The sequence below is a fragment of the Barbus barbus genome (genome assembly GCF_936440315.1).
Source record: "Barbus barbus genome assembly, chromosome: 17".
NCBI lineage: Eukaryota > Metazoa > Chordata > Actinopteri > Cypriniformes > Cyprinidae > Barbus > Barbus barbus.
In genome coordinates, this window is record NC_136745.1 from 401,048 (window position 1) to 417,497 (window position 16,450).

The 16,450-nt window shown below is 38.2% G+C and overlaps 1 protein-coding gene across 4 annotated transcripts in view; it reads left to right on the forward strand.

Annotated features, from left to right (window-relative positions):
• Window positions 1-11,924: 11,924 nt before the first annotated feature.
• st3gal5 (ST3 beta-galactoside alpha-2,3-sialyltransferase 5) overlaps window positions 11,925-16,450 on the forward strand; it is a 31,851-nt gene continuing 27,325 nt past the window's right edge. For 2 of the 4 annotated variants that reach the window (XM_079438534.1, XM_079438536.1), the window contains exons 1-2: window positions 11,925-12,053; window positions 12,173-12,307. The gene's annotated coding sequence lies outside the window, so the exon portion shown is untranslated. Of the gene's footprint in view, window positions 12,308-16,450 lie in introns of all 4 variants that reach the window. The other 2 variants (XM_079438533.1, XM_079438535.1) reach the window with 2 other exon arrangements.

Consider the following 16,450-nt stretch of genomic DNA (forward strand, 5'->3'; position numbering starts at 1 on the left):
TGGTTTTGTACCCTTCCAAATTCATTCTGCTACTGTCATCATACATTAAGTCATCAGTAAAGTTGAGAGGGCCTGTTCCAGAGGCAGCCATGCATGCCCATGCCATGACACCACCTCCACCATGCTTTACAGATGAGGCTGTATGCTTGGGATCATTGCAGTTCCTTTTTTTTCTCCATATTAGTGCTTTCCCATCACTTAGATAAAGGTTCATCTTTGTCTCATCGGTCCATAAACACAGTTCCAAAACTCTTCTGGCTCACCTTTGTGCTTTCTTGCAAACTCTAATCTTGCCTTTCTATGTTTGGTGCTGGTCAGAGGTTTGCATCTTGCTGTGTAGCATCTGTAATTCTGTGTCAAAGTCTCCTGAGGACAGTAGATTGTCAGAGCATCACCCCAGCTTTCTGGAAGTTGTTGCTGATTTTACAGACACGTCTTTTAGGGTTCATTTTCACAGATTTTATGATTTGTCTGTCATCAACTACTGTTGTTTTCTCAGCCGATCTGGTAGTTGTTGGTTGCTGGTGGTTTCCAAACTCTTGATTTCTCCATGCCCTTTGTTTTTGCTAGAGCTCTAACTGACTTCCTCTTTTCTTTTAGCATCCAAATTGCTTGCTTTTCTCTCAAAGTCATCTCCCTCATCTTCATCCTGGTTTGTGTGTGTCATCATCGAATGCAGGATTCAGAATGCAGAAGTAATGGATATAACTGATACGACACATTCCCTGCTTTTAATATCTGAATAATTAATGCAAAAGGACACAGTTGATCACTTAGAAAGACCTGTGAGGCAACCGTTCCAATACTTATGCTCACATCAGATAGAGGGATGAACACAAAAACTAGAGGTATTTCGTATTGCATGGCGGGACAGTACCCTATCCTACAGAAAAGCATTACAAACTGCTAGATCTGATTACTTTTCATCTCTTCTAGAACAAAACAAACATAACCCCCGGTATTTATTCAATACAGTCACTAAATTAACGAAAAATAAAGCATAAACAGGTGTTGGAAGCACAGCAGTAATGACTTTATGAACTACTTTACTTCCAAGATCGATTCTATCAGAGATAAAATTGTAACCATGCAACCGTCAGCTACAGTATCGCATCAGATAGTGCACTATAGATCCCCTGAGGAACAGTTTCACTCATTCTCTACTATAGGAGAAGAAGAATTGTATAAATTTGTTAAATCATCTAAACCAACAACATGTATGTTAGACCCTATTTCATGTAAACTACTAAAAGAGCTGCTTCCAGAAGTCATAGATCCTCTTTTGGCTATTATTAATTTGTCATTGTCATTAGGATATGTCCCCAAAACCTTCAAATTGGCTGTTATTAAGCCTCTCATTAAAAAACCCACAACTTGACCCCAAAGATCTAGTTAATTACAGACCGATCTCAAATCTTCCTTTTCTTTCAAAGATACTAGAAAAGGTAGTATCCTCGCAATTACATTCCTTCTTAGAGAAAAATGGTATCTGTGAGGAATTCCAGTCAGGATTTAGACCGTATCATAGTACTGAGACTGCTCTCATTAGAGTTACAAATGACCTGCTTCTATCAGCTGATCGTGGTTGTATCTCTTTATTGGTGCTACTGGATCTTAGCGCTGCGTTCGACACTATCGACCACAACATTCTTTTAAATAGACTAGAACACTTTATTGGCATTAGTGGAAGTGCCTTAGCATGGTTCAAATCGTACTTATCTGAACGCCATCAGTTCGTAGCAGTGAATGAAGAGGTATCATATCGATCACAAGTGCAGTACGGAGTACCTCAAGGCTCAGTACTAGGGCCATTACTTTTCACGCTTTACATGTTACCCTTCGGAGATATTATCAGGAGACATGGTGTTAGCTTTCACTGTTATGCTGATGATACTTAGCTCTATATTTCTTCGCGGCCCAGTGAAACACACCAAATTGAGAAACTAACGGAATGCATAGTCGATATAAAAAACTGGATGACAAGTAACTTCTTACTGCTAAATTCTGAAAAAACAGAGGTGTTAATTATCCGACCTAAAAACCCCACAAGTAATAACCTAGAACATTATCTAACACTTGACGGCTGCTCTGTCGATTCTTCTTCATCAGTTAGGAACCTAGGTGTGCTGTTTGATAGCAATCTTTCATTCGAAAGCCATGTTTCTAGCATCTGTAAAACTGTGTTTTTCCATCTAAAAAACATATCTAAATTGTGACCTATGCGCTCAACGTCAAATGCAGAAATACTAATTCATGTATTTATGACCTCAAGGTTAGACTATTGTAATGCTTTATTGGGTGGTTGTTCTGCACGTTTAATAAACAAACTCCAGCTGGTCCAAAATGCAGCAGCTAGAGTTCTTACTAGAACCAGGAAGTGCGACCATATTAGCCCGGTTCTGTTAACACTGCACTGGCTCCCTATCAAACATCGTATAGATTTTAAAATCTTGTTAATTACTTATAAAGCCCTGAATGGTTTAGCTCCTCAGTACCTGAGCGAGCTCTTATCACATTATAGTCCTCCACGTCTGCTGCGTTCTCAAAACTCTGGCCGTTTGATAATACCTAGAATATCAAAATCGACTGCGGGCGGCAGATCCTTTTCCTATTTAGCACCCAAACTCTGGAACAATCTACCTAACACTGTTCTGGAAGCAGACACACTCTGTCAGTTTAAATCTAGATTAAAGACACATTTCTTTAACCTGGCTTACACATAATACACTAATACACTTCTATTATTCAAATCCGTTAAAGGATTGTTAGGCTGCATTAATTAGATCAACCGGAACCGGGAACACTCCTCATAATTAGGGATGGGTATCGTTAAGGTTTTAACGGTATTACTACTCTTATCGATACTGCTTATCGATCCGGTACTTTAACGGTATTCTTATCGGTACTTTTTGTTTTACTTTGTTTCTTTGTTCATATTCTTATAGTATCTTATCTTATGTATATAAAACACTAAAAATGCCTGCACTTCATCAATTTGTAAATGCACCAGTGTGCAGGTATTTTTAGTGTTTTATATACATAAGATAAGATACAGTAACAACATGAACAAAGAAACAAAGTAAAACAAACTGACAAATACAATAAAACAAACACACAAACGAAATGAAATAAACAGTGCTTTAATTTTTCCATGAAGGTCTACTAATATTAATGTTCAGGTAAGTAATAGTTACAAAAGTAATCAAATGTAAATGAGCACTGCATAGTTTTCACTGTATGTACTGATAGATTTATGTTTATTAAAGCTATAACGTTGTTCAGATTAAGAGCTGTGGGTGATTTTCTCTTTGCATTTTGTTCTTTGATTAACATTGATGGCTCAAGCTCCAGTCTGACACTTTAAGACAATATACTGACACGCATCGGATTTACTCCCAACTGTTCTCGTCCACTTAAAACATAAAAGTGAAGACTCTCATAACCGGCCATTTTGACACATTGTGTGTGTATTTTTTGGCATATTTTTGTGTGTTATTTCGACGCGCCCGAAGCTCAAAGTGTGCTTGTCCGTTTAGGAGCACGCCGCCGCGCAGGCACACGCGCGCGCACACATTTCAGCCTGAACAGCATCACTTGTGCAGATTGTACTCTCAACGTTTTACTATCAAATATGTCCTGCAATGTAGCAACAGTAAAGACGGCATTTTATAACAATCACTGATTGAGCTGATTCAGATGTTAAGTTTTGGTTCGGAGGAACGAATCCGCGCCGCTATGAAGGGAAGGGAGTTGTGCTAGAAGAAATGCGGCTATAATCCTTGGAAGCCAAAATCGAAAAAAAAATAAATAAATACTTAGCTTAATATAACAGCCACAGGCCTAAAGTGTGAGCAGATGTTTGAATAGTTGGTTCTCTCCTCTATCATAATTAAACGGGACTTTCATGTTGCGTGTGCTGAAGCTCCTCCGTGTGAGCGCGATCTGGCTTCTGAATTGCGCATAGCAAAAATGCTAAATGTTTGAATATTATTGCACATTAAAACAGCTGGCGACATTATATATATATATAGAGAGAGAGAGAGAGAGAGAGAGAGAGAGAGAGAGCAACAATAAATGTGTGTGTGTTTTCTCCAATACCGACAGAGCTTATCGATACTCCGGTCTTTCATAATTTAGCCCCGAGACCGATTTAATACCGAGTTTCGGTACCCATCCCTACTCATAAAACATGATGTACTCGTTACATCATAAGAAGAATGGCATCTACGCTAATATTTGTCTGTTTCTATTCTGTTTCTCAGTCCGTGTCCGGATCAGATGGTGGATCGGCGCCGGGAGATGATGTATGTGGCCCTGATCATCGGCGGAGGCCGGACACCTGGATGAGCCCCGGGGACATATCCCCAATCACCGTAGCCACCCGATCCGGTCCATATCCAGCCCAGATGGTCACTGCAGTCACCAGATCCAGTCCGTATCCAGATCAGATGGTGGATCAGCACCCAGAGACGACCTCTACAGCCCTGAACGTCAGCAGAGACCAGGACACCGAGATGAACGCCAGAGACAGATCCCCAGTGAGGACCCCGCTACTTAGACAGCCATCGGGAAAGACCACTGGAACCAGTTCAGCCCTTACAATCTGACTTGCTGCAGTTTGGAATTGAACTGCTGGTTTGTTTGGCCAGAGGAGAACTGGCCCCCCGACTGAGCCTGGTTTCTCCCAAGGTTTTTTCTCCATTCTGTCACCGATGGAGTTTTGGTTCCTTGCTGCTGTCGCCTCTGGCTTGCTTAGTTGGGGACGCTTCATTTCCAGCGATATCGCCGACCTTATTGCAAAGACACTATTTAAACTTATTGACACATTATTTTCCTTTTGTGATATTGTGCAGTGCTTTGACACAATTTGCATTGTAAAAAGCGCTATATAAATAAAGGTCACTTGACTTGACTTGACTAGCAGGTCTGTATGGAGCGAATTTTGTGCCAATATTCATCAAACAAATCCAGTGTTTTGCAAATAAACACAATGTGCTTTGCAAAGCTAGGCTTTCCTGTAGCTCAAATAGTAGAGCATGGCACTAGCAACGCCAAGGTCATGGGATCGATTCCCAGGGAAAGCAAGAGCTGATAAAATGTTACAAAAACTGTAACTTGAATGCAATGTAAGTCACTTTGGATAAAAGCGTCTGCTAAATGCGTAAATGCAAAGAAAAACTCGACTTTCAAACAAACACAAAGTGATTTGCAAAAACAAAACTCTATTTGAGAGAAAATGCAGAGGTATGGACAAATATATGTATTGTGTGTTACAACTGTGAGACTCATTTGCCTTTTTATGAGGAAACTTGGCTTGATTTTCTCACAAATGCGACAGGCTGATTTTCTCACACGAGTGCGGGCTCATTTTCTCACTTGTGCAATTGAGCAACTTTCTTTTCCAAAACAGCAGATGGTGCTGTTGGTCAATTTACGCTAGTCTCCCGAGACCTGAAACACCTCTTTACCTTTTCAGACCAATATGAGTGGGGAACAGGTGAGTTTCTGTCTTACTATCTCTATAATTAACCATTTAGATGTGTTCACAAAGCGACCCTACTTGTCAGTGAAATTCACAACAAGTGCTGTAAAGTTGTTAACATGATTGATTAGTTCAAAAATCAGATGTGACCTGGTTAAACATTTAACTAGTCTGTCTTTCCCTATAAAAGCTGATCCATTCTCCATACCTCTTATCCTCTGTTGGATCGCGGGATATAGAATATACATATATATTGATACAATTGTTCAACACAATGTTGAACAATTGTATCAAAATGTGTTGTTTGCTGATGAGCAAGTGCAATGACTTTGTTGCTGCAGTGACACATAGATATGCTGTAGCAGCTGGAAAACAGACATGCATGAGCTCCATGTGTAGAAGACCTAGACAGGAAAACACTCTGCAGTCAGACTGTTTAGCATCAAATGACTGCTGACCTGACAGCTTGTGAAATCATCCATTGTGTAACCTGTCCAAAAAATTATTGTGTGCCATCTACAAATTTAAAATAAAATGTCTTTGCTTTACAAAATGTAAGTACTTTTAAAAAATGCTTATACATGCATTTGGGTCATTCTGTGCCAACTTAACCAGAGGTCCCTGGCAAAAATTTTTGATTTTGCTAATATTTATTTAGAATTTTTTTCTGACGAAAGATAAACATGTATAGTGATGAAGGCCAAAATATTAAATGTCTTGGATGAATATATATATAATCCACTTTTTGTAAGGGGGGGGGGGGGTCAGTTCAACATTTGGTCAGTTCAATACATCTGGAAAGGGGAATTTGGCGTTCCTTGTAACCATGAGAGCTCCCCAATCTCACCAGTAGGAAAATAACAGGACAAATTTGACGGTAATTAAACGTTCTTGCTGCAACGTCGTCTTAAACTTTGTTTGCTGAAGACCGCGGCCGCACGACTGCCACTGTTGCCAACTCTCACGAAACAAATAAGCAACCGCAGCTTCAAAAACAAGCCCAATATTGTTTTGATGATTTATTATCATCAATATTATTTATTATCAATTATTTATTACCAATAAATGAGCCTCCAACATATTAAACTGAAACCACTCTTTTATCTGAAAAGCAAAAACAGAAGCTATTTTACAAAAATCAGCAAACTACAACATAAGTGGGAACAAAACTAATCTCCAATCACCTGAATCAAACTCAAAAATCTGCTGAAGCTGGTTGCCTTAAAATTTTAAGTTAGCTCCACTTTTTTTTTACAGTGTAGGGGTCATTCTATTTTTCTGTCCCTATAGCTTTACAGAAATATTACACATGAAAAACACTAGGTTACATAGTTTTTTAATATTTTAAAAATAAACAATGTGTTATTTGAACAATTGCACCCTTTTGAGCCATCAATGTGGCGATATTTGTTTTTAATTAATTATAAAGAATTCCAAGCACCACATAACTGCTCATCCCCACAGCCATATACAGAGGGAAAGTGCTTTATTTTGGTCAAAAACAGGTTGTTCTACCATTTAAAATAAATTAATGTATACATAAATATGAAATAAATTACATAAAAAAGCCAAATAAATAATATATAAAAAATATTATATTAAATTATAATATATATTATATTAAAAAAGAAAATGTTCTATTATAAAATATTATTAGAAATATTATAAAAATAAAAAAATCATTAAGCTGTCATTTATGTGTATTCATGAAGTCAAATGGTAATCTAATGATGTGGTCTAAGTTTAAATGTAAAAAAAAAAGTAATACATTTTAAGACATCTTGCCATTCCAGGCTATTCGAACCAAATGTATTTACTCTTAGTATTAGGTTTTGTTTTTTTATTACAGCCCGTGATAATTACAGAAACGTTGTAAAAATGAGGCTAAAAGAAAGTGACCCCACTCAGGGGCGTCGCTAGACCCCTTTTACTCGGGCACGTGCCCCAGTATAAATCTCAAGTTTAAGTTTTAACTATTTACTTTATTTGTCAGTGTATTCATTTACATCGATAATCGCGGCAAAAAACAAACAAAAAAACTGGTCTATATGCTACGTAGTAACCTAACGCACGTGAGAGGTGGCAATGCCTCCATCACGATATGATTGGATATGATCGGTTATGATTGGATGTGATTGGTTCATGAGATAAATCCCGCCTCTTGTTTTCGTGCGAGCTTCCGGCAGAATGAAGAAAATGATGGTGTATTGACTAAATATTAAGTAAACAACTCACCCACTTAGATTTCACATCAAATTAAAACTTGAAATGGCCTGAAGACGTGATGACCGTGTCAGTTAGTGAGCATTCACTACAAATACAAATAACTTCAGTTCAATTCAGTACAAATAACTGGTAGAAGCTACACTAACTCCGCCCATCAATGTAAAGTTACTACAAAAGACCTCAGTTAATGAACAAGTCCAGTGGCGTAGAGAGTAAAGTGCCAAAGTCATTTATGATGCGATCGACCCGGGTCCAGTTCCGCCCTTTACCGGACTTTTTTTCTCCATTTTCAAGTCTCATATCATATGGGGTAAGTGTAGGGAGGGCTTATATTGCCCCAATACAGTGGCAACCATTTAATAATTTGAATTAAAATGATAATTTACTCTCAATATGTATTTTATAATGTTCTACAATACTAATGTGCAGATAATTGCCACTATTTGATGATATACTTCGGCTCTCAACGAGAGCGGACACATTTTTCTTCCCTCTCCTCCCCTTACCCTCCCTGCTTTGCTCTCTCGTCTCGTCTCGTTTATTGTCTAATACTTGAGAGACTCTCTCTGCACTGCTCTCCAAACTGAAAAAGCATGGATTTGATCAACTGGTCTCTCAACGCAATTGACACCATCTTCTCGACGAGAAGCTTGGGTTCGGGGAAACCTGGCTGCCCTGCCGGAACGTTTGCAGCTGGCTACACGATGGACACATGGGAAAGATGGCGGGTCGTGTGTCTGGCAGCTCTTTCCGTGGAGGACATTGAAGATATCTACCTATTCGGAACCACGATAACAGGATTTCTGCTGATTGGATTAGGCTTTGCCCTGGGTTATCAAAGAATTCGGGAAACGGGAACAGCCATCAAAAGCCTCACAAGGCTGCCCGTCATGATTGAAGCAGTGGGCAGAGCGGTCAGCACTGAGACTATTAACCGCAATATGGATAATATTACGGAGAAGCTCACTGCTTTGCAAAGGAAAATTGATGGATTTGGAGACCAGAATGGACAAAGAGAGTAGCCGTGAAAATCGGAATGCGGCTACTCGCCCCAAGACCAAACAATCACAATCTTATCTTCTTTCGGCTTCCCTCATCCAACATTGACCTCGGACAAGGCTGTTGTTGGAAAACAACCCCGGGAAGAGCACTGCAGTGTGACGCTCTCGCGTTCCTTCCCCCCTCCACAGACACCTGCTGATTGTTGACTCTGTCTGGGTCCTGACCAAGGCTGTCTCCATGGCAACATGCTGTGTTGCGGAGCTGGATTATCTCCTCTGTTGCAAGTTATGTGTCTATGCTGTACTGATTATGTGCTTTTGTTGCTGGGGTGTTTTTCCTGTTCTCACACTGTACTCCCTAGGGAGCATAGTTTGGGGGTTATCCCCCCCCCCCCCCCCCCTCCTCATGTTTAAGCTGTATTTCTTCCTCAATTCCCTGTCTTCCAGTCCTGTCCACCCCCTTGTCATATTGTATTGTATGTATGTTTGTGTATGTATGGACAGGTTGATGGCTAATTTCGCTGGTACTTGTGACTAGTGACAATAAAGGGCTCCTACTACTACTACTACTATTTGCAATAAGTAGTATAAATAGCAGAAAATCCTGCTCTGTTAACAGTGTAAATAGAATCTAACTCAGATTAATAAATGCTGTAGGAGTATTGTTCATTCTTAGTTCATGTTATCTAATGTTAGCCTAACTAATGAAGTCTTTCCAAAATAAATATTGTTCAAAATTTTACTGCCTATCGTTATTATTTTGGAATAAATGTAAAAATGCATAAAAACAATATGAAATGTATAATTATTATATGTTAATAAAATTAAGTGTAACATGGACATGAGTTTATATATATATATATATATATTCTTATATTTGATATACCGGATTAAAGGACTAAAACCCCTGATTCTCATCTGTCATACTCATAAATGGATCATAATCATCAGATATATAATCACCTTTCAGCTGAGTTGATATTGGCAGAAGTCTCCCGTCCTTTCCCCCGGTGTCCGTCCTAGCTCAGTCAAGTTCGGGCCTCTTGGAACTCGTAATAAGGATTCAGATAACTAGTTATTATTTATTAATCACTCAGAGGCTTGTTTAAAAGGGTTAACGAATCACCAACACAATGGTTTCCTTTAATTAAAAACAATAACAAAAATAACAGCGAGTAAAAGATCTTCACCACTAATGTACATTCATTATTCCAGCATTTTATAGCCTCGCATATCATTTGCATGAATCCCATAATAAAAACCTCCCATCACTTCCCCCTCTTCTCCCTCTGTCTGTGTCCGCCTCCGCTGCTCGTGCAGGCAAGAGATGAATCCTCTGCTACAGAAGCCGCACAAGACAGGGTCAGAAGTTCAACAGAAGAAATGATAACATCTCCAGACAGCAAGCATGCATATTGTTATTTTAAACTATAAGGAAAGCAGCAACACCTTCGAAAACATAAGTCTTGTAAACACTTGTCTGAACCACTATATCACACCCCTAGCGTGTGCGAGTAACACTTCAAGTCTCGGTCTCAGATACAAATTACTTTCTTCAAACTGGTTGCAAAATGCATCTCCTAGTTTCGACCGCTCTCTCACAAAACAAACAAAATAGCCACAAAGCAATCAATACTCGTGCTCTTACATATACAGCACATACTTTTACTATTGATCAGGAGATCGCATATCGGTTATGGCAGGAAATGCTTCAATATATATATATATACACACTGTAAATACTGTATATAACTGCCTCGTTTTAAAACACCACCGCACGCCACTGGTGCTATTAATGCTCAAAAAATGAACCAGCCTTGTTTGGACTTGGCTGAGAAACTGGGGAATGCCTTTGTTTGTTTGTTTGTTTTTTCTAGATTAAATATGCTCTTTATTTTAGTTGCAGCCATAAAATGACTGGTTTCTTGAAATACTGTAATTGTAATTTTTTTAAAAGATGTAATTATTCATTGTTATCATTGTGTATGTAGAAGAACGCATATGTGCAAGAACAAATTCTCTCTGCTTTTATTATTTCCATACAGTGTATGCCATTTATGCCGTAAACAATGTTAATGTTCATGTTAAGTATGTTAAAGATACTTCATTTTCAAACATACATATTTACCTTCCTCAGTATTGTTGCACTGTAAGAATAGTGTTTTAAGCAACGGAAGTTTGTAAAGTGCCTTGTGTTGCACAGTTCTTGCACACAGCTGGCTTTCAAGAGAACAGTGATAGAGGACGTGATGTGGCCTGTGCCCCAGTAGAGCCGAGTCTAGCAACGGCCCTGATCCCACTCCTCTACGATCTACTCCTGTCACCGCTTGCACTACAGCGTCAGGTTTTCTCCAATGAGGGGTGGAACACATGGCAAATTACGCTACGACACTTATATTATTGCACTGGTTGGCTATTAACTGCGAGCAGACAGAGTGTCAATCAGTGCATTGCAGAATGTCCCTAACAAACCGTATTTCTTTCCAAATAAGCCCAAAAAAACAGCAACCCACGACCAGACATTTTTTCACGCAACTTTACAAAAAAAGAAGGCCAAAGTCGGTATAACACACGGATCTGGCGACTGGAGTGAAGCACATAATTGTTGTAGTGAAAATAATTGTTAAAAAGCTAAATAAATAAATAAAAGTAACATTATTGTCAGATGATGACAAATGATATCTGTCTATATTCTGTACCGGTTTTGATAAGTAAAGAGAGCACTATTTACACCAGAACATGTATTTTCATATTATCCTATCTCTGTGGTTAATACTACATTATGATATACTATAAATTAATAAAGTGTATACTACTTCACTACTACAGTTTACTATAGTAAAAATTAAATTTGACTACAGTTACGAACTCACTATAGTTAATACTGGAGTATGCTGTAGTATAAATTAACAAACCGTAGTAAATACTATAATACAGTACAGTGTACTACAATTTACTATAATACATACTATTTTACTGCAGTATTTACTATAGTTTATGAACTTTTGGCAGTACTACAGTTTGCTGTAGTATAAGTTAACAAAGTGTAGTAAATACTATAGTATACTACTACAGTTTACTATAATTTACTACAGTTTACTATAGTATTTTTTCATGTGGGAATCAATTTATGGGGCAAATCAGCTCTTAATATTCAGCTGCTTTGAAGTAAGCAGCACACAGAATATGAGGAATATGAGGAATATGAGAGCTTCAGTCAGACCGGAAGTGACGCGTCTGAAGCTGCTGCAGCATGAGCTCCTGGCGTCTGGGAGCGAGTCCAGTCTCTGTTGAATCAGTGTAATGTTGTTTACACACGGGACGCTTTGCGGTTGTTACATAATGTATGCAGAATATTGCACTTTACCTTCCGCTGTGGTTAGACTAGGTGGTTTACAGGGTTTATTTAGGTGACGCTGTTCAGTCACGTGCATGTGATGATTGTGTTGTGTTTCGGATGTAGAGCACCAGGCCGTTAATAAACGAGACTTGAGCTCCTTCAGCTGACAGACGAGTGCTTTATATGAACATCTCGAGATATACGGGTCGAGCTGTAGTTAATGATGTGTTCAGCTGGCGGATCAACACCGAGGTAAAGGTAAGAATGACGATTACTGCTTATTATTGTACTTATTAAATCATCTTCAGGTGTAAACTGATGTTTGTAATGTATCGAAGCTGATTGAAATGTAGAGTTAACAACGCTAGTTTGTTTCATTCCCAAATCAGTCTCGTAGTTGTTTATATATTTATTTGCCCATTAAAGTTTATATAAAGTATTTGGGTGCTAATGTTACTTTGGCAAACACCTTGCAGCCTGCTAAACATTATATTAATGTGTCCTGCTATTTGATCATATATTGTTATAGTATGCATTCAAAACATGGTAATGCAGTAGTAGCCTATTTTTAACTATTTTATTAATTAAAGGATTTATATACAGTACTTGGCTTAAATGAATACAGAAACGCACACACACAAGAGATTCTTAACGAGTATTAAATTGATGGGTGAGGTCATTTATAGTCTTTGTGATGTTGCAAAGTGTGAGGAATCGGGCATCTTCTGCTTCATTTTCTGTGTTTCAGCACATGCTGGAGTGTAAAGTGATGCCAGCACTGATAAAGTCCTGTTCTCATCCTGTAGAAGAGCTTTACTACCATTGGACCGCACTTCTTACTGTACTCCTCTAGAAATGACACAAATCTATATTTTGTAAATGTGGGCCTTTAAAAAAGTCTCAGTGAGTTCAAAGTGCTTTGGCTGTAGTAGCTGTTTTTTGTGGTGGATAACCACGCGTGTGACTTCTGCAGTCACCTTTATATAATAGCGCTTTTACCCGTGCAGATTGTGTAAAAGCAGCTTTACAGTATTAAATGGGAAAATAGAGATCGGTTATGCAGTGTGCATCTTACTGCGTGAGATAAAGTCACTCTTCACAGCTTTTGCTGGATTTGCTTGGTATTTCTTCTGTTCTTTTTGTAGCAAAAAATCACTCTTTACAAAATAAAAGGGTGAAGTGAAGGCCTGGGGTCTGTTCTAACCTCACTTGACACTTAATAGCCTACATCTGAGATGATTTAACAGAGTTGAGATTACTCGTGTTGACATGTTCAATCGATTCTCGAAACCGTGATTGGCTGGCATAATGACATCATATAATTAAGATCAAGGGAACAGCCTGACGAGCAAAATGACAAGTTCTAATATAAAAATAAAATGTGTAAAAGTGAATTTAATTTGTCCCCATTTCTAGTATTTGTACAGGTTTGCGTTTTTCAATGTCAAGACTAGTATTGCGATTAGCAATTTGTTTTATTTTGAAGCAGATTTGTTATGAGATGGCATTAATTAAACTTTCTTTATTTATTTCTCCGTCTAAATACTGTAAAGCTGATATAAAGCCACCCAGCTCTATATCAAGCCGATGTAAAGCATTGTTAAAAGCACTATAATAATAGTGACGTGACTTCATCCATATGATCCATCTTAAGACGTAACTGACTGTTTAATTGTGCATCATGAAAGTATTTGGTGATTTGAGAATCTAGTGTATCTCCAGCGATGCACAGCCACCTGCATAAGCTCAGAATGGTGCGACTGCAATACAGTTATGAGAATTATTCCTTCATGAATAAATCTTTCATTGAGTAAAATTGGTCATGTATATTTTTATAGATTCTGTAATGTCAATTATTTTAAAAACACCTTTAAAATTTTACACACACACGTGTGTATATATATATATATATATATATGTGTGTGTGTGTATATATATATATGAGTTAATTTGCAAAAACCGATAAACACCACTTTAAAAAAAAAAAAAAAAAAAGCTGAGTGCCATACATTAAGAAAAAAAAAAAAAAAAAAAGTGAAGTGGTGTGTGGTGACCCATGCTCTGCATTTAACCCAACCAAGTGTACACTCAGCAGTGAACACACACACACACACACAGCAGTGAACACACACACACACACACACACACAGCAGTGAACACACACACACCGTGAACACACACCCGGAGCAGTGGGCAGCATTTATGCTGCGGCGCCCGGGGAGCAGTTGGGGGTTCGGTGTCTTGCTCAAGGGCACCTCAGTCGTGGTATTGAGGGTGGAGAGAGCGCTGGACATTCACTCCCCCCACCTACAATCCCATGACCATCAGGTTACAAGTCCAACTCTCTATCATTAGGCCACGACTGCCCTAATATTACACTCTAAAAAACGCTGGGTTGAGGCCGCTGGGCAGGACGTTGGGTTGTTTTAACCCAGTTTTGGGTTGAAAATTGGTCTTGATCATAACTCAGCGGCGCTGGGTTGGGAACGCGGACGCGAAAGAGAGCACGCACGTCACGTCAACGCCGGACGACACCAGCGCGAGAAGCCGCCATTTTCTCCGCCTGAAAGAAGCGAGAAGCGAGTGAAAGACGTTATGGTAAGTAAAGATTAAAAATGTAAAGTCATAATTCATAGTTTGTGTCCGGGAGCATTTTGAGATTTCATGGAAGGCGTTATGTAATAAAGACTAGCTTGATTATTTTAAGGCTGATGAAGTGATAATTGTTATAAGTAATGTTTTGCATGTAATATTTCAGACTTGTTGAGCTTGTGTGTTAATGCCTGCTCCGGGAGTTAAGGACACAGAAGCCTGCTCGTGTGAGGACGCCATATTCTCAGCTTCTGCAGAAGAGAGGGGAAGAGAAGGCAAGTCAACTTCAGCATCCCATGTTAGCAAAAACATGTTTTGTTTGTTTTTTTAAAACTAAGAGTAAAATAATGTTTGTTTGTTTTTTTGTAGATGTTGAAAGCCAGAGACATAGGAGAGCATCATTCTTTTGAGGTTGATGAAGTTATTTTTTAGAAAATAAATGTTTCTGTTGTCTCCTGCCTGTTTATTTCACATTTTGACAACAACAGTGTGTTTACGTGTTCATATTTTATGTAAACATTGATGTCTGTGTTTTTCATTGCAGAACTCAAACCAGCTTTGGAGATGTCTGATTTGGAGAGTCATCATTCTTGGTCTTCCTTTCTTAAAGGAATAGTTCACACAAAACATCATTTACTTGCCCGCATGTCATTCCAAACCTGTAAGACGTTTGTCTGTCTTTACAACACAAATGAATATATTTGTAATTTTCTCTCATAATTCTTTGTTAATCCATTGAGAGTCTAGATAATCTGTATTTTCAAGCTTCATAAATACAGTTATTGTTGAAGTAATCCATTCCAATATTTATATATGAATAAACCTTAAATTATATGATAGCGAATGTCTGTTCAGAAGAAAATATTGGTCTCCCAGACTTGCAATGGAGGACAAAACTTAAGAGAATATTAAATATATTTATTTGTGTTCCAAAAATAATCAGAGTTTATGGGTCTGGAACAACATGGGGAGAGTACATTATGACAGCCAAAGAGCAGCCCTCCACGGTCATGGAAGATTGTGAGGTATGTGAAGGTCATGTCTGTTTTAATGTTTCAGTAAAGAAGTAGCTTTCTGAAAGCAATATATTTATTTAAACAATATTTCATGCCCTCACACTAGTGCTGCATTGTAGAGCGCTGCGGCAGACAGACATTAAACAACCACACAAAGCAGACTATTTACCTGTCCTTACTGATGTGGATGCACTTCAGTCTGAAAATGGATAGTTTAATTAAATGTTTTCTTTTTTCAAATGTTTTTCTCTTTTTAGGCCACTGATGGAGAACAGGCGGTGACTGGGATGAATGCTGGTCAGAGAGGAGAATGACGTTTCCCCCTGATGCAACAGTGGTATTAAAGGAGGACGCTGCCCTGGATGCTGTGCTGATGACTACATCAGTTATGCTAAAGAGATCATGGAAACTGACAGTGATGCATGATCTGTATTCATTTACACGCTGTCATTCACACACATGCATCTGTTGAATGTTATAATATCAGTGTTAATATTGTGCTTTATTTGTGTACTGTCATGCCAGAATAGTTTGTAAAGGACTTAACTATTAACTAATTGTACAATTATTGTATAATAGTGTTTTTGTATATTTTTATGCATTATATAAACTATTTACCAAAAAAGTCCAATTTGATCAGAAGTTATATATAATAAATGTTCAATGCTTCATTTATAAACTCTGTAGCTGTTAATGCCATACTTTGCCTCATTTCTTCTTACATGCATGTTACTTTTTGACTGTTTTCTCTTGTTTTTAATAAATATTTACCTTTTGAAAGTCATTCTTTGTG